General features: G+C 32.6%; 3 long non-coding RNA genes across 5 annotated transcripts in view; 2 read left to right on the top strand and 1 right to left on the bottom strand.

The window, feature by feature from the left end:
- Window positions 1–19914, top strand: part of LOC124448432 — a 27209-nt gene extending 7295 nt beyond the window's left edge. Inside the window, exons 1-2 of one of the 3 annotated variants that reach the window (XR_006949058.1) lie at window positions 19167–19512; window positions 19678–19914. This is a non-coding gene — a long non-coding RNA (uncharacterized LOC124448432). Of the gene's footprint in view, window positions 1–12745; window positions 12849–19166; window positions 19513–19677 lie in introns of those variants that run through there. The other 2 variants (XR_006949059.1, XR_006949060.1) reach the window with 2 other exon arrangements.
- Window positions 14067–15989, bottom strand: LOC124448431. Its single transcript, XR_006949057.1, has 2 exons — window positions 15796–15989; window positions 14067–14493 (listed from the first exon to the last, which is right to left on the bottom strand). It is a non-coding gene; the product is annotated as an uncharacterized LOC124448431 (long non-coding RNA).
- Window positions 16964–17402, top strand: LOC124448433. The gene is made up of 2 exons (XR_006949061.1): window positions 16964–17003; window positions 17166–17402. It is a non-coding gene; the product is annotated as an uncharacterized LOC124448433 (long non-coding RNA).

Here is a 19914-nt window from a genome sequence, read left to right as displayed (position 1 = left end):
TAAATTTCACATTTTCAGACTACTTGCACGAAGAATTTTCCATTGAAAGACTTATCTTCTTTAATTTCTATGAAGGATTTAAGTATGAAGAAATTCGCATGTTTTCAAGAAAACATCATGAAATACAGTATGTTAAGCATTTAGCATTGCTACAATTAAAAGGCTCATGGCCAGTTTTGAGCGAAAAACACGAAATATTGACTACAACTATGATGTAAAGTGGATGTCGCACAGACATCATGTTTTTTTACTGCTTCTATTTTTAAAGTGGATGTCGCACTTTTTTACTGCTGTTGTGCCAGATGCATTGCTGGACCGTTACTGGTATTCATCACGGATCGTGACTAAAACACCACACGAGTACATACGAGTACATACGAGTACTTACGAGTGACATACGAGTACATACGACTGACATACGACTGACATACGAGTGACATACGACTATATAGGGTTAGGGTTAGGGTTAGGGTTAGGGCTAGGGTTAGGGTTAGAGTTATATATGTATTTATAAAAGATAAAAGTTTCTCCAGATTTTAAGTGATTTTTATTGAGCTTTCGACTCGTTGCTTCGAGCCTTCATCAGAATGAAAATAAAAATAAAAAAAAAATCACTTAAAATCCGGAGAAACTTTTATCTTTTATGTATTAAATGCCTGGATTACAAATTTTCAAACTTATATATATATATATATATATATATATATATATCTAACCCTAACCCCAACCATAACCCTAACCGTAACCCTAAACCTAACCCTAACCCTAACCCTAACCCTATATAGTCGTATGTCACTCTTATTTCACTCGTATGTCACTCGTATGTACTCGTATGTCACTCGTATGTCACTCGTATGTACTCGTATGTCACTCGTATGTACTCGTATGTCACTCGTATGTACTCGGACGTGCTCGTATGTACTCGTGTGGTGTTTTAGTCACCATCATTCATCACGTTGTAGTTAAGACGGATTATAGCAAGTTCTTCTTTTAAGCCGATGACCCTTTTTCCCCTAGGTTCCTTCTGGGTCAATTTTTCGTAAAATTGAGTGTACAGCATGTTTAGGAACTTATATGGGTACACTTGTGTTTAACTGAAGTTTATGCCAAACGGAACAATATCCTTTAAGCAAACATGTGCGTCAACGAACTCTAGGTAACGAACTCATGTTTGCTACCACATGTTTGATACCACTTGACAAAAACAACTACAAAAATGGAAACTAAAGGTAAAGTGCGAAAGAAACTAAATAAACTTGTCTTGTTTAAGCATCAGTAGTACTTTGCTCATGAAAAAATGAAGTTAAAACAGAAATAATATGTCAACAATCTCTCGACATAAAGAAGAATGATAAAAAGTAACTCGTCTCATTTCTAAAGAATTGAAATGTATATTAGATCATAAATGCCTTAGAAATTGAAAAGCGAGCAGTGAACTATCTTCCATTGGCACCGATGGGACAAAATACATTCTCGCATGTACAACTTTTAAATCAACACTAAAGTCGATATTTTACAGCTATCAGAATCATTTTGATGGCAAATCCATTCATGACTAATACTTGAGGTTAGTAAGGAGTCGCGAAAGGTCTTAAATATTCAAAAATTCATGTTTGTAAACGTTATCCCCCATACATTTCTATAGTAATTTGTATCTCACTGTGGTACCCGGAAGTGAATTTGCATATATAATTAGGCTTCACTTTTGCTATCTGTAGAAGCTATATCCAGTCTATTATCAGATCAGTGACTTGATCAGCGAATAGATTTTAAAAAGATGCTAATTAAATGGCAATGGGAAAATTGGGCATTTCATTCATTGTAACCTTTTGTTGTAGTGTTATAGACTTATAGTAGTACAAAAAAGTGTTCTTATTATAAAATGTTGGTTAAATCTCGACTGTGATTTGCTAAGAGCCTTTACAGATAGCTTTCTATGCTTTCAAGAAATTTTCATTGTGACACAAAACGTAAAAGTATTAAAGTAGTATGGTGGAACCTTGCTCAAGATTTCCAAGCGTTTTAAAATTGTTTTCGTTCGAATTAATGGTAATACATACACAAACAAGACAACAACAACAAGCAAACGCCTATACTCTTAGACAGGAGAGATTTCATCAAGTATTTACGGGAGGATAACGAAAGCTAACCGTTAAGAGTTGATAATGTATTCAAAGAGCAGCAATCATAATAACTGCTCAAATATCATTTTTTAATTAAGCATTGTATATAAAAAATTTATTGGGTTTCAACGTTCAATACAATTGACTGAGTATATTGAGTCTGTGGTAGAAAAGATCGTTAACTGTAGGCTCTTCTTAACTTGCTTCACATTTAGTGAAGCCCCCCTTCTACCTTTGAAATGGTTAATTTTTCATAATTTCATAGCTTCAGCTTTATCAAGAGAGCCCCCATCTGATAAATTTAGTTCTACAGCACTGCATTTCTCGTAAGTGGTGCGCAACCCCTACTCTAGGAGTGAAGGAACATGCAGTGGCCAATTGAATTTTTGGCATGTTTTATAGCATTTGCATTGTTAATAATACTATATTTGTTGGTAAATCCTTAAATCTTTTGCAAATAAATTTGTTGAAAAAATCATCCAACATGGCGGCCATGACGTAACTAACACATCAAGATATTGACACTAAAAGATGGATGTTCTTTATTCCAACAAAGATAAAACTTCACCCCTCTCACGTTTAAATATTATGTCTGAGGTAACTGCCTTGGCTGAAACAAATTCTACTTAGGAAGAATTGAGAGATAATTTAAAATATTGAGCCATTTCAAAACAGTGTGCTTTATATACACCTTGTATAATTGCACGTAATTTAAGAATGATTTCGACGACTTTTTTGAAATAATAAAAATTAATATAGCAAATTTCCTCTTAGTTTTATTGTTCACTTCCGTTCTCATTGATTGCATCCGCTTAGAGCTCACTGTACTCACAAGGGTCAAAACCATTAAAACCACTGGTTAAAACTAATTGAAAGAAGGACGTCTATCAAGGAACATCAACATCTTTTGGAAAAGAGAAGGAAGAAAAAACGTTTCTTAAAAAGTCAAAGAATAAAACTGCCATTGATCTTAATTCCATTATTTTTCCTGTTGATTTGTGTAAAAGCAAAATTCAATAAATATATAGAGTAAACTTTTGGGAGTGAAGATTAAAATTTCTAAACTAAGGCAAATTCAACCAAAATTCAAAATGTGCTGTTTCGTAAAGTTCCGCAACAGATAACTTTAATGTTACGTTGTATGCTGAATTAGATGTTTCGTTTGTGGCCACAACGTCTGCATGATTTGTCACAATGACTGAATACATGCAGGGAGAAACTAGAACGCTAATTGGTGAATATTCATATATTCAGCTTTGCCCTGCTGATTTCTATTGAATTTAACATCACCAACAAAAGAAATCAGCAGCAGGGGCCGAGCTGAATATATGAATATTTACACCACCCTCAATTAGCGTTCTAGTTTCGCCTATGCATACACGGCCAAATTGTCCTCTTTAAGGTGGTCATATACAAATTGAAGGCACTATTTTTCTAAAACTCAACATTTTTTTTTGATCATTATCGGTACTTTATGCTGTGGTTTTTATGAATATTCTAATCGTTTTTCGTTAAAACTATCATTTACCCACGAAAAATGCTTTCCAAGCTGTCTTCTTATAGTTTTGTTCATAGCAACGCCTTAGCAACGGATTTTACCCACATTTCACCCTAAAAACTCCCCTTCTAAAGCGAATTTTTCATTTCTACTTTTGGTGGATGTTATTCAAAGCCTTCTCGTTAAGTTACATCGTGATTGGTTGCAATTTTGCACCATGGTAACTCTCAGAATTTCATATCAAAGCTGATCCATTGAGTTCTATAATAACTGGAGGGGAAACTATGGAATGCCATAGCTGTCTTACATGATCAGTTTTCAATATATGATGATGAAACTCATTATATGATGATGAAACTTCATTATATGATGATCAAACTTCATTATATGGTGATCAAACTTCATTATATGGTGATGAAACTTCATTATATGATGATGAAACTTCATTATATGATGATGAAACTTCATTATATGATGATGAAACTTCATTATATGATGATCAAACTTCATTATATGGTCATCAAACTTCATTATATGATGATGAAATTTCATTATATGATGATGAAACTTCATTATATGATGATGAAACTTCATTATATGATGATGAAACTTCATTATATGGTGATCAAACTTCATTATATGATGATGAAACTTCATTATATGGTGATGAAACTTCATTATATGGTGATGAAACTTCATTATATGATGATGAAACTTCATTATATGGTGATGAAACTTCATTATATGGTGATGAAACTTCATTATATGATGATGAAACTTCATTATATGATGATGAAACTTCAATATATGATGATGAAACTTCATTATATGATGATGAAACTTCATTATATGATGATGAAACTTCATTATATGATGATGAAACTTCATTATATAGTGATCAAACTTCATTATATGATGATGAAATTTCATTATATGATGATGAAACTTCATTATATGATGATGAAACTTCATTATATGATAATGAAACTTCATTATATGGTGATCAAACTTCATTATATGATGATGAAACTTCATTATATGGTGATGAAACTTCATTATATGATGATGAAACTTCATTATATGGTGATGAAACTTCATTATATGATGATGAAACTTCATTATATGATGATGAAACTTCAATATATGATGATGAAACTTCATTATATGATGATGAAACTTCATTATATGATGATGAAACTTCATTATATGATGATGAAACTTCATTATATAGTGATCAAACTTCATTATATGATGATGAAACTTCATTATATGGTGATGAAACTTCATTATATTGTGATGAAACTTCATTATATGATGATGAAACTTCATTATATGATGATGAAACTTCATTATATGATGATGAAACTTCATTATATGGTGATCAAACTTCATTATATGATGATGAAACTTCATTATATGATGATGAAACTTCATTATATGGTAATGAAACTTCATTATATGGTGATCAAACTTCATTATATGATGATGAAACTTCATTATATGATGATGAAACTTCATTATATGGTAATGAAACTTCATTATATGGTGATCAAACTTCATTATATGATGATGAAACTTAAAACTTGTAATCTTAGCCGGATAAACCTTTAACCTTCGCAAATCCTTGCTAAAATATTCCTTTACAACGGTGCCGCGTTACATCACAAACGTTTTGGTCATGTTCGCATTTTAGCACGGTTCGTATTTTGATTGCGCAAAAATACAAGCATTTGCAATGCTCGATTATTTGTCGATGAAAAACGCTTACTTCTGGTTCTACTCAAGATTAGGATCAATGGAAACTTCTAAAAGTTCGATGTTCTTGAAAAGCTGGGTCCTTCGCGTAACGCCGCGAAATTATTTCTGGTGAAAGTCTAACTTGAGACAACACTCGTGGTAAAATAATCAACGAGGAAATTCGTCGTCTTGGCGATATTACGACGAACTTGTTCATTTTCAAACTGCAGTTCCCTGAAAGTCAAATTGAAAGATCAGGGTGTTGTGAGGTAAGAATTTACATGTATTGGGGTATTAATTTATATTTTATTTACGTTTGCATCTTGGCCTGAAAATATGATCAATCTGTTAATTTTCAGCTATTCAATTTAGTGTATCATGTAAAATATATGTCTAAGCTGTCATTATTTTGCATACTCAGTCTGCAATGTACGGCCTAAAAATTTTAATTGCTAATCTGCTGTTAAAAAAATGTTTTACTCCAATATTAGACAAAGCTAGTCCTTTTAAAACAACCAATCAATAATGTATTATCCTTGTATTCCTGGAATTTTATTTTATCTGGTTAAAGAAACTAATATACGATAACTGTTATTTTCTTTCGTGAGGGATATAGAATCATTGATGCTAAGTAGATGATTCAATAAGTCGCTGAAGTTCGATATGCCTAGTCTAGTTCCAAATCTTAAAGAACCTGCCTGTGACTTTGACTTTATCATGATGTTGAAAATTAACACAAAGACAAAATAATCAATATGGAAGGAATTAGTCTATCTTTAACAGTCATTGGTTAATTCTTGATTATTCTAATCTAAGATTTACATCAAAGCAGATTTGTTTCCAGGTTGATAACTTGGTATAACAAAGAAGCCATTGATAGTTAAATACTAATTCACTTTAGCCAATGGGAATTGTCTGTTCAATGCATGTTCTATTGCATTAGTTGGGAATGAGACTCACTTGTTTACTTGAGATTTCTAACTTTGTGAAATGTTTGTAACAAAATACTATTCTAGCTGAGATTATTGTCCCAGCATAAAGAATAGTGCATTCACTTCACTTAAAAATGCCTTTGCCATGTGTATATCCGATGCAGCTCTAACCTCTTTAGAAATGTGAATGAAATTGCAGCAGTTTTATAAGAAACAGTGGAATTAGGGAATAATTACACCTTTTCATCCTTGATGTGTATGTTTCCTTCTTCCACAGTAATCCATATTCAGTCATACTAAATTACTAATGATGCTGAAGTGAAAGGAAATTGGGATTAGTTGGCAAATGTTCAATTGTACAAATATCAAGAGATTTTGTTGACGGGAGTGCAATTGATGTATATTTTTGGTTATTGCCACCTTCTTATTTGGTAGATCAAAAATCCCATCCACAAAATCATTTTGTTACTTTGTGCAAACCAATTGCACTTCAGCTTGGAGACCATTATTTTAAAACACACTTTCCAACCTTATTAAAGTCAGCAGCCAATATATCATAAAGTTCTGGCTCCTAAAGTTTTTCTGCTCCGTCTTCTTGGAAGCTACATCCACCAAAAACAGACGGAAATTGCAAAACGGCAAAGTAGCTTAGACAGTCTTCTGGTGAAACAAATGGCCAAACAAAAGAAGCTGAAGACAATCAAGTCAAACATCCGAAGCGATATTAGAATTTTTTAGATGAGATTATAACTAAAATATTGTTATATTTTACATTAAAATGCTGGAATTCGTTTGAGAGTCTAGATTTCAAAATTTTCTGGGAGAACATGCCTCCAGATCCTTAGTTGTCTTGCGCCTACTGGCTTCAAATGGCACAGGGCCATGGTCAGAGCTGGATCCGCCCTGCTGTTATCCCAACAAAATCTCTTTACTGGGACTATAATCGCACTTTATGCTTTTGTATCTTCTTCGGATCGGAGGACATCCTCGTGTATTGTTGACTCCATTTTGTTTTGATCATGGGTAATATTGCGCGCAATTTTTCGCTTTGACTGATGCCGAATAATTTAAGGTTTTGGTCCTTCTTATTAATGAATTTATCTTTTGTCCAACTTGACGCAGAGGTGAAAAATAATCCAATTTCGCTTATATGACAAACAACATTACAGACTGAAGCAAAACACTCGTATATATGACATTGAAAACTTTACGTTCGTGTTTGTACACAAGCGACTTAAAGTTGGATTACCTTTCTTCTGGGACACCTTTTGTAAAGCTACGTGCAAACAATCTCAAACTTTCCACTCAACAGGTAACAGCGCTGTACTCTCCAAAGCGCACCTGAAAATTGTGTAGTTTGAACAGCACACTCAAAAATGTTGAACTAAATCATGCGCACTGTGCAGCTTATATTGTAGTAAAATGGTGATGGAAGAGATTGAAATTGAATTTTTAGCTTGTGATTGAACCGTATCTATATACACGCTGTTGCTAGGCGTGTCTTGGAATGTTTTATCCTATATTCCTACGTAATATCAATTTAAAGTGCTAAAAAAACAAATTTTATTACATTATTTCGTGATTACATTGCTAAGATCGGTAGAAATATGACTTCCTCAGTAGAAATATTTTGTTTTACTTCTTTCTTGGGATATGTAACTTTATTAATTATGCAAAAATATCAGTGACATCAGAAGACGTCATTAAGATTTGTAGAATGATAATTGTGTGGACAAGGTATTGTGAAATATTTAACTTTGGCATCTATGCTCATATTCATCTGTACTCAATTATTTACTAAAATGTCGTTCTGGCGTTTGTAATGTGTTTCAAATATTATGCAATATGTGACGTCACATTGATGTTTTTGCATAATGTGATATGTGACGTCACATTGATGTATCTGCTCTATTGTTATTGGTACAGTCAAGCATCACTGGTAATCTACTGAAACCATCAATTGTACCAACAATAACAAAATGCCATCTTACAAGTTTATGATTCGTATCAACGTGCCATAAGTGGTTTGGTCCTTTCACATTATTAACTCGACGATGCAACCTCCTTTTCTTCCTATCATTCACACCATAACTATCAATGCGATGTATGGCGTCACGCAATTGTCCTCGCTGCACCTTGATGCCTTTGCCAACCAGAAATTGTTTTATCATTGTTTCTCCGCAAAAGGGAAACTCCGAAATTATTTCCCGTACACGGCTATCTAGCATGCCATCATCTATTTCAGTAAATTCATACTTGCTAAGTCCATATTCACGCATACGTCGATAAATTGTAGACTCTGAGACTGATAGCAATGTAGCTATTTCACTAATAAGAAATCCTTCGTCAATGTAGCTTTCTAATAATGCTTTTGGTATTTCATATTTAGCGCTTTCTGCATCTCGTTTCAACTTAGCTGGCTTTGCTGTATCATATTTAGTGCATTCAATTCGCAGAGTCATTATTTCACTTGATAAATACATACCCAACTGATGAAAATCGTATAGAGAGAGCATACAAACAATATCGGGAGTGATTTTTTCTTCCTTGAATCTCGCATATAATGAGCCAAGTCCTAAAGTTTCCAAAATATTCTTCATCTGCAAAGCTGGCGTGGAGGTGGAGGCCATCGTGACGTTAACGTAAAATATTTTTATGTTTTCGTAAGATCGCATAAACAACATAAAGTTTATAAAAATTTCCGTACGAACAAACTACGGGCTCAATTAAAGGACTTCATCATCATATATAGAAGTTTCATCATCATATAATGAAGTTTGATCACCATATAATGAAGTTTCATCATCATATAATGAAGTTTCATCATCATATAATGAAGTTTCATCATCATATAATGAAGTTTCATCATCATATAATGAAGTTTCATCATCATATAATGAAGTTTCATCATCATATAATGAAGTTTCATCATCATATAATGAAGTTTCATCATCATATAATGAAGTTTGATCACTATATAATGAAGTTTCATCATCATATAATGAAGTTTCATCATCATATAATGAAGTTTCATCATCATATAATGAAGTTTCATCATCATATATTGAAGTTTCATCATCATATAATGAAGTTTCATCATCATATAATGAAGTTTCATCACCATATAATGAAGTTTCATCATCATATAATGAAGTTTCATCACCATATAATGAAGTTTCATCATCATATAATGAAGTTTGATCACCATATAATGAAGTTTCATCATCATATAATGAAGTTTCATCATCATATAATGAAGTTTCATCATCATATAATGAAGTTTCATCATCATATAATGAAGTTTCATCATCATATAATGAAGTTTGATCATCATATAATGAAGTTTGATCACCATATAATGAAGTTTGATCATCATATAATGAAGTTTCATCATCATATAATGAAGTCTCATCATCATATATTGAAAACTGATCATATAAGACAGCTATGGCATTCCATAGGAAACGTCAACAAAATTAGTAGAAATTATAGCGCGCGGCCGCGTGGTCAAAAACATGGCGGATTTTGGTTGTCAAAGTCAGCAGAAAGACGCGGGCTCATAAAATAAAATTTTTTCGCCCACCCGGATTTGACAACCACAATTGCGATTACATAAAATATCAATGCCAAGCACAAAAACTTTTAGAAATTTTATTTTTAAAACATACTGCAAACTTGTTTGATATACGGATGCTGAAGTAATGCCAGAAAAGCAACGTCAGATTGTTTACCATTAAAAGTGTTCAGTGTTTTGTTTTAAGTCAATACTTGAAGTGTGATGGTATATATTTTGTGAATGTTTTTACTTCTAAATTATAATTTAAGTTATGTTTATCCAGTCTTATTTGTTCTTTACTTCATCGCTTGCTAGACGAGGCAAAGCAACCAATTCCTATCGAGATATGCATGTCTTAAAACTCCTTGTTTCAACTGACTTTACCTCCGAGAAATGGAGGATTTTTTCATGATATTTTTCTGAAAATATGAAGCAAATATTAAGAACAGAACTGTATTGAAATCAAATGCAGTGCAGGATTAATTAATGAACTCTTTGGTACATGTCGTACAATAAAATATACTTGTCTTAAACAGCTATCCTGAACAATTTGAAGGATTATGGACAATCATGATGATGGTGTGTAAAGGTTTGCTTTATGCTAACAGTTTTAAATGCCATCTGGTGTCTCTGTAAATGAATTGTTTGTCATAGAAAACAGGTTAGTACATCAAAACCAAGATAAAAACTACTTTGTTCAATAATGTTCCAAATTATGCTCCTACCTTGAAATTTTTGCTCAAGAAAAGCTTATAATGAAATGCATGAAACATTAAGTATAGTACTGCATCATCTGACAAAATCCATACGTTTTTCAATTCCAGGTGATTAAAAATTCACATAAGATGCATTGGTTGCAATGACGTTGAATGGGGAAGAAGCAAAAATTGATGGCAAAGAACTTTTTATGTATTATGAAGAATTCCGATATTATTTAAAAGAATAAGAATAGCAATCTAGTAAAAGAAGTGACATCTGTCTTCAACATGAGACTTTTCCAATTATGTATAGTTTCTTTGTACAAGATATTATTATAGATAAACTTGATTTTAAGTCATTCACTGATATTTTACCAAAAGGCAAAAGGAAAATTCAAAGGCATAATGTAAAATTCAAAAGTGTGTCAAGTTGTTTGAACCTAGAAAAAATTAGTATAGGTAACTGTAATTTGTAAGGACACAAGAGAAAAGTAGTGCAAGAAGGTTAGCATTTTTGAGAATTAATATGTTCTTCTTGACATACATTACACGAGGCCATAACATTATAAATAATGACTGTACATTAACAATTATACAACCTGCTAAATATCTTCATCTACATTAAAATTATTTAAACAGGTTTGCCTTCATGCAGCAATAAGAAAAGTGTTATGTCAGAGAAGCCAATGCACTTTAATTTAAGAAATCGTATTTTCAATGGGAAATTAATGTAGTTCTGTTCAGTAGTAGATCCATGGTTGTCAATGACAATCCAGTTTCTAATATCTTGGCTCAAAACAGAACCAGCAACATGATTATAGAATTTCTGAATTTCATTGTTTTGCTCTTCTAGTTCAAGATATTTACTTCAAAAGTTCTCAGATTTATCAGAATATCATAATACTTTATAAGACACCCAGAATCAATCCTACCAAAAAAACTCAAAAAAATTACATACCTACTTATAATATATTTCCAGTCGACTTAAGTCGTAGGGGTAAGCTAACTTTTTCTAACTCCTTTTTCGACATTTTAACTAAGATTTACCCATCTATTCAAGAAAGACAGTTGCAACAAGCTGTTATCAAACAGTCAAAAACACAAGTATTGCGAGTGTAAAGAATGCCGTTTGATATTTATTTCTAACATAGCTAAAGCATTACTTTACAAAATATACGTTATTTTACAGTAGATTTACCTCATTAGAATGTGTGTGTCTATTTCACAAAACCTGAAGCATTATTTTCAATATTTTATGCTTACGGTATCTTGGTTGTTTTCGCTGGTTGTCATTGATATAGCAGTAATAGAGTTCCGAATTCGGGAGGAGCGAATGTTAAAATTTTTCTCAAAGTGGAAGTTTTGACAACCAAAATCATAGATATAGTAGGTCTAGATCGCTGACGAGTGTGACGTAATATAAGACTTATTAAGACGGCAGCGTGACATTCATGATAAATCCAAGATGGCGCGGGAACCGGGCAAAAAACTTGGGGCTACTATTAGGCAATTGTTTTTGCAGTTTACTTCGTTTCAGTGTTTTCAAACTCCTGCAATCAAGTTTTATTGGAAACAAAGCGTTATTAATAATGTTTTGAAGCCATATTGACAATTATTATTGGAATACGTGCGAAAATATTGCTTGCGAAGTGTTGTGTAAATTGGTCGTTTGGTTGTCTCGAGGCGTTTGTCTACCAAAATAAACGGATTTCGACTGCTTTAGCTCGTACTGGTTCGTCTACGTTGAAAGACATCATATTGAATACATACAAAAAGATGGGAACATTAATCTTCATATTTTTTACATAAATTTCACTTCAAGATGCTATTCGTTCTTTCATTCTTCAAATATGTGTTGGCACTTAACAGACACAGTCTTAATCGTTTCCAAAAAGGATGAGTTTTGTCAGCTTTTGTCGCTTAGATGGCGCTCCTTTACAAACTATTCTCTCGGAGTAGAGTTTGGAGAACTGGTGTACAAATATTTTACTGTACACACGTATGTAACTGAAAACTGTAACTGTATGGCAATTTTCTTTATACGTAAAATTTCATGTATTGAATGGTGAAATATCCGTAATTTTTTATCTTCTTTACTTATCTTTGTACATAGGTGTCATAAAATATACTGGGTGCCATAGCCAGCATTTTATTTGGTCATGCTATCCTAATGTCACTGTGTTCACTGACTGCAAAACAAGAGATTCTTAATGAAATGAACAATGATGCAGTGAAATTTACATAGCAACAGTAAAATGTTCAGTCTGGCTATACCACCAATGATATCTATATCAAATATTTCATAAGATAATATATAAATTCAATAAACACCTTAGCTCTGGTAAAAAAAATAATTACTTTATCCAGAGCTTTATAACTCTTTCCAAAAATTGTATTGTAACAGTATCTTGAGTTATGCGTTTGAATGTTACTATGTCAGATTTTGAAATAAACAGTAATATAACAAGCTACTGAACATATGTTTCCTTCTCTTTCGTATAACAACTTAGCTGTAAGATCTCATAAGTATAGCCAATGAAATGAGGCAAGTTTCCTTCAGTTACGTTTCCCAACATTAACAGCTTTTCTAACAACTAGTCAGTAAACAATAGTGCTGCAGTGTTATGTATCTCCTTGCTCCTCTCTCCATTCATTCAAAGTCGAATGGCCTCGCTAAACTGTGGATGAATCTCACATATCAGTACGAGTACAGTGGGAGTACCTTCGTAAATAAATTGTTTTTTTGTCATAAATGTTCAGATTGATTTTCCCAACTTTCTATAAATTGTCAATATGATATTTTTCAAGGCGTAACAAACCAGTATGGGAGCTAAAGCTGACAAAATCTGTTTATTTTAGTGGACGAACGACTCGAGACAACCAAACGACCAATTTACACAATATTCGAAAGCGATATTTTCACCCGTATTTCAATTATAACTGTCCAAAATGGTTTCAAAACACTTGAAATAAAGATTTTTTTCCAATAAAACTTCATCGGAAGAGTTTGAAAACAATGAGAAGAAGTAAATTGCGAAAAACATCAATTGCCCTTTAGTGACTCTATGTTTTTTGCCCGGTTCCCACGCCATCTTGGATTTTTAATGGATGTCACGCAATACGGCGGCTCGTCAGTAATCTAGACCTACTATATCTATGACCAAATCCGCCATTACCGCCATATTTTTGACCACGGGGTCCAGGCCCCTTTTCCCCTCCAGTTATTATAGAACTCAATGAGCTGATCGCGTGCTCGCATTGTTCGAAAAGTTGCTATTCAAAAAACATTATATTTTGTATCTCTAAGGAGAAAAGTCTTTTTGTTAGTATTTCGGACCTTTCCTTTTGTTATTCCGATAATAATCCCTGGGCCAGGAGTGAAAAATAATAAGGAATAGTCGAAATAGAAAGAGAAAAGCTGTTAGAACTCTGCCATGAAAAATGGCAAAGAAGTCAAAACATGGCGGAAACGATGACGCAAACCCTGGACCTTCTGGAAAGAAAATAAGTCATCAAACGAGGAGCATTGGCGAAACTTTTAATAATCTACACACTGCAAAAGAAGGTACCGTGTTTATGGACTTGTCTTTGCTGTTTGATGTTTTTGATGAAATTTTAAAATGCCCTGATTGCGAAAGCAGTGTGGAATCCCATGTTGACTTGAGGAAAAGGAAAGGCTATACACATTATATTGTCCTTCAATGTAAGAATAAAGAATGTGAGGAAGCATAGTTTCAACACATCTAAAAAGCAAGGCTGTTCACACAAAGTTAATGTCCAAGTAGTCCTAGCATTTCGAGAAATTGGTCGAGGGCAAGCTGCAATGGTCAAATTCAGCAAGGTCATGAATATGGCTCCACCACCAACTTGCCGAAGCTTTACAATGGTCCAAAATGGAATGCTGTTACCAGTTGTTCAACAATTGGCCAATGACAGCATGATATACATCCTTAGAAAAGATGATTAGTTATAAACAATGTTCAGTTACATACATCGTTTTTAATGAGAAAAAGACTTATTTGAATTGGGCGAAGAAACAAAATTCCCTTAAAAGCATTCATGATGAACGGTATAAGTTGACCCAATGCCAATACTTAGCATTTAATGACCTTTAATTTTAATTTTAGACAGGAAAATACAAGGACGTATCATGTTGTGAACAAAGTCATATTGTATAGCGGTTATTATAATGCACGCAAAGATTTATTAACTTTCTAGACAGCATGTGTAAACAATTCAAACCTGTAATCAAAGCAAGAGAAAAATCCATGACTAGTTATTAAATGTATGATTATTTCTTGCTGTTGCATTCAATGCTTTAGCACTGTATTAATATTACCTAATTAAAATATTTTCATAACAACAAGTTGTTCTCTTTGACTGCCTGTGAATATATTAACGCCACGGTGTAATGGAAATGAACTTAAGTCTTAAGCACAGAATAGACATCTAACAGAAGGCCCACTCGGCTAAAATCGTGGCGTCTTTTCACTACGAATGCGTGACTTTCAAGCAAGATACTTTCACAAAATCAATATGGAATAGTATTGCACGAGAATGCTATTTTACTAATAATTCACGTTTAAAACAACAGTTTGCCAAAATTGTTATAAAATGTTATCGTTTTGCGATGACGACAAGGTTCCAAGCTTTTGTTGGGGATAACGACCTATTTGCAAAAACATCTATATTTTCTATTGCGATCTAGCGGAATTATCTTGCTGGAAGGCGTGTCTCCTTAGAACTTGTTTCAGAAGAGTAGGAACACTAACATCAAAATTCCGATACGATTGGACTTTCTGTTAACATATCTCTTCTGTGTCTTGTTAAACATAATCTCGTGCATATAAATTGATCGGGTAGTCTCTTCGAATTTACGTATTATTGTTCATTATTAGAAACTGTTTGTCATGGATAATAACATGAAGTTTTATGCCAAGTCTATAATAATATGCAGAAGTCAGGCAAATGCTGTATCTTATTTCGACTTTGACATATCAAATAAAAGACACTTTATAATGTTAAAAATTTTTGACGTCTCTAAATTAAGAGATAATGATTTAAAACAGATATAAATTAAACGCGTTATCCTTTTGAACGATTCTTCATCATAAACTAATAAAGAATGATATGGGTTAGGGTAACTACATGAAATTTTAAACACAAAATTGAAATGGATCATTAGAAGAGTTAATTGAACAACGTATAAATTATAATATTTTTCTACATATAGAATTATTTCATAACGAACCAGTGATCTGTGAACTTTTGTAAGAAGATACAGTTGATTTGCTCAAGACTTTGGTAAAATATATTTTTTTCATCCAAAATCTCGACACAACATCACACGAAGCTACTCTCACCAGTGCTTATCACTATAAACAATCATGGTTTTTGTATTTAACCAAGGTATTCGACACAAGATATTTCCATTACAGAATAAACAATAACAAGACTACCATGAGTTCTATCACGTGTTCACTCGTGCTACTCGTGAACAGTGTTTGCTTATATTTGCATTTTATAATAGCTGCCATGGAACTCACAGCAATTCAATTTCTAATGTGGCAGTATATTATGCAAGTAAATCATGTCTTATTTCATTATACGTGTCATTAGTAACACCCATGCGTGGAAAGACCCAAAAAAGATTTTGATTAGTTCAATGACTTCGTGTTAGTCATGGGGTACTGTATTTTCGCGACAGATGAAGAAAATCAGAATTTTAAACTTGGGCTTACCCTCGTTAAATAGAGCAACAACTACAATAAAAGATGTGTTGAATAAGAGCTAACAATTTCAACTGCTGTGTACTTTTACTTTTAAAAATAAAACCAACAATTTGAGTTTAATAATGTAATGAAACACAACGGCAACCATATATCGACTCAACGCCGTAATTCATGCAGTGCCAACACTTGGAATAGAAGTATGACAGAGTTATATTTCTTTAACTATTTTACTTGGTAAAAGGAGATAAAATCCTATATTTTATATACTACATATATTTAAACTTTCTGTTCAAACGTTGTAAATACAAGTATGCGAGAGATGGATTGAAAGAAGACATCCTATTTTATAAATTCGAAGAAGCAGTTTGTTTTAGACCAGAGTTTGCAGTGACCTTGATCATCAATTATAGTAATGACCGTTTGAAACGCGCTAATAATTATTGCATTATTCAATCCCTGAATAATAGAAGGAATTATATACAATTCAAAACGTGATGTGTTTACGTGCAAGGAGATAAACTTGATAAACATATGAGATAAAGACTGAAGATGTAAAGAGAGATCTTTTTCGTTTAAAACCTATTACTTAAACCAGTTAAACTTCACTACGAGTTGTGTAACATGATTGATTTTCCAAATAGATATTCACGATGATACAACAGTAACAAGATCATTTGACTTAATAGCAAAACTTAGTACAACAGAATCTACATTCTTAGAAAAGATGGTTAGTTATAAACAATGTTCAGTTACATAAATCGTTTTAAGGAGAAAAGACCTATTTGAATTGGGCGAAGAAGAAAATTCCCCTAAAAGCATTCATGATGAACGTTATAAGTTGACCCAATGCCAATACTTAGCATTTAATGACCTTTAATTTTAATTTTAGACAGGAAAATACAAGGACGTATCATGTTGTGAACAAAGTCATATTGTATAGCGGTTATTATAATGCACGCAAAGATTCATTAACTGCTAGACAGCATGTGTAAACAATTCAAACCTCTAATCAAAGCAAAAGAAAAATCCATGACTAGTTATTAAATGTATGATTATTTCTTGCTGTTGCATTCAATGCTTTAGCACTTCGTATTAATATTACCTAATTAAAATATTTTCATAACAACAAGTTGTTCTCTTTGATTGCCTGTGAATATATTAACGCCACGCTGTAATGGAAATGAACTTAAGTCTTAAGCACAGAATAGACATCTAACAGAAGGCCCACTCGGCTAAAATCGTGGCGTCTTTTTTCACTACGAATGCGTGACTTTCAAGCAAGATACTTTCACAAAATCAATATGGAATAGTATTGCACGAGAATGCTATTTTACTAATAATTCACGTTTAAAACAACAGTTTGCCAAAATTGTTATAAAATGTTATCGTTTTGCGATGACGACAAGGTTCAAGCTTTGTTGGGGATAACGACCTATTTGCAAAAACATCTATATTTTCTATTGCGATCTAGCGGAATTATCTTGCTGGAAGGCGTGTCTCCTTAGAACTTGCTTCAGAAGAGTAGGGAACACTAACATCAAAAATTCCGATACGATTGGACTTTCTGTTAACATATCTCTTCTGTGTCTTAAGTTAAACATAATCTCGTGTATATAAATTGATCGGGTAGTATTTCGAATTTACGTATTATTGTTCATTATTAGAAACTGTTTGTCATGGGATAATAACATGAAAAGTTTTATGCCAAGTCTATAATAATATGCAGAAGGCAGGCAAATGCTGTATCTTATTTCGACTTTGACATATCAAATAAAAAGACACTTTATAATGTTACGAAAAATTTTGCGACGTCTCTAAATTAAGAGATAATGATTTAAAACAGATATAAATTAAACGCGTTATCCTTTTGAACGATTCTTCATCATAAACTAATAAAGAATGATATGGGTTAGGTAACTACATGAAATTTTAAACACAAAATTGGAAATGGATCATTAGAAGAGTTAATTGAACAACGTATAAATTATAATATTTTTCTACATATAGAATTATTTCATAACGAACCAGTGATCTGTGAACTTTTGTAAGAAGATACAGTTGATTTGCTCAAGACTTTGGTAAAATATATTTTTCATCCAAAATCTCGACACAACATCACACGAAGCTACTCTCACCAGTGCTTATCACTATAAACAATCATGGTTTTTGTATTAAACCAAGGCATTCGACACAAGATATTTCCATTACAGAATAAACAATAACAAGAATACCATGAGTTCTATCACGTGTTCACTCGTGCTACTCGTGAACAGTGTTTGCTTATATTTGCATTTTATAATAGCTGCCATGGAACTCACAGCAATTCAATTTCTAATGTGGCAGTATATTATGCAAGTAAATCATGTCTTATTTCATTATACGTGTCATTAGTAACACCCATGCGTGGAAAGACCCAAAAAAGATTTTGATTAGTTCAATGACTTCGTGTTAGTCATGGGGTACTGTATTTTCGCGACAGATGAAGAAAATCAGAATTTTAAACTTGGGCTTACCCTCGTTAAATAGAGCAACAACTACAATAAAAGATGTGTTGAATAAGAGCTAACAATTTCAACTGCTGTGTACTTTTACTTTTAAAAATAAAACTAACAATTTGAGTTTAATAATGAAATGAAACACAACGGCAACCATATATCGACTCAACGCCGTAATTCATGCAGTGCCAACACTTGGAATAGAAGTATGACAGAGTTATATTTCTTTAACTATTTTACTTGGTAAAAGGAGATAAAATCCTATATCTTTTATATACTACACATATATTTAAACTTTCTGTTCAAACGTTGTAAATACAAGTATGTGAGAGATGGATTGAAAGAAGACATCCTATTTTATAAATCGAAGAAGCAGTTTGTTTTAGACCAGAGTTTGCAGTGACCTTGATCATCAATTATAGTAATGACCGTTTGAAACGCGCTAATAATTATTGCATTATTCAATCCCCGAATAATAGAAGGAATTATATACAATTCAAAACGTGATGTGTTTACGTGCAAGGAGATAAACTTGATAAACATATGAGATAAAGACTGAAGATGTAAAGAGAGATCTTTTTCGTTTAAAACCTATTACTTAAACCAGTTAAACTTCACTACGAGTTGTGTAACATGATTGATTTTTCCAAATAGATATTCACGATGATACAACAGTAACAAGATCATTTGACTTAATAGCAAAAACTTAGTACAACAGAATCTACATTCTTAGAAAAGATGGTTAGTTATAAACAATGTTCAGTTACATAAATCGTTTTTAAGGAGAAAAAGACCTATTTGAATTGGGCGAAGGAAGAAAATTCCCCTAAAAGCATTCATGATGAACGTTATAAGTTGACCCAATGCCAATACTTAGCATTTAATGACCTTTAATTTTAATTTTAGACAGGAAAATACAAGGACTTATCATGTTGTGAACAAAGTCATATTGTATAGCGGTTATTATAATGCACGCAAAGATTCATTAACTGCTAGACAGCATGTGTAAACAATTCAAACCTCTAATCAAAGCAAAAGAAAAATCCATGACTAGTTATTAAATGTATGATTATTTCTTGCTGTTGCATTCAATGCTTTAGCACTTCGTATTAATATTACCTAATTAAAATATTTTCATAACAA

This window comes from Xenia sp. Carnegie-2017, unplaced genomic scaffold, assembly GCF_021976095.1.
Source record: "Xenia sp. Carnegie-2017 unplaced genomic scaffold, XeniaSp_v1 HiC_scaffold_23, whole genome shotgun sequence".
NCBI lineage: Eukaryota > Metazoa > Cnidaria > Anthozoa > Malacalcyonacea > Xeniidae > Xenia > Xenia sp. Carnegie-2017.
Note: the sequence above shows the minus strand (reverse complement) of the source record. Positions and strands in the feature narration are given on the sequence as shown.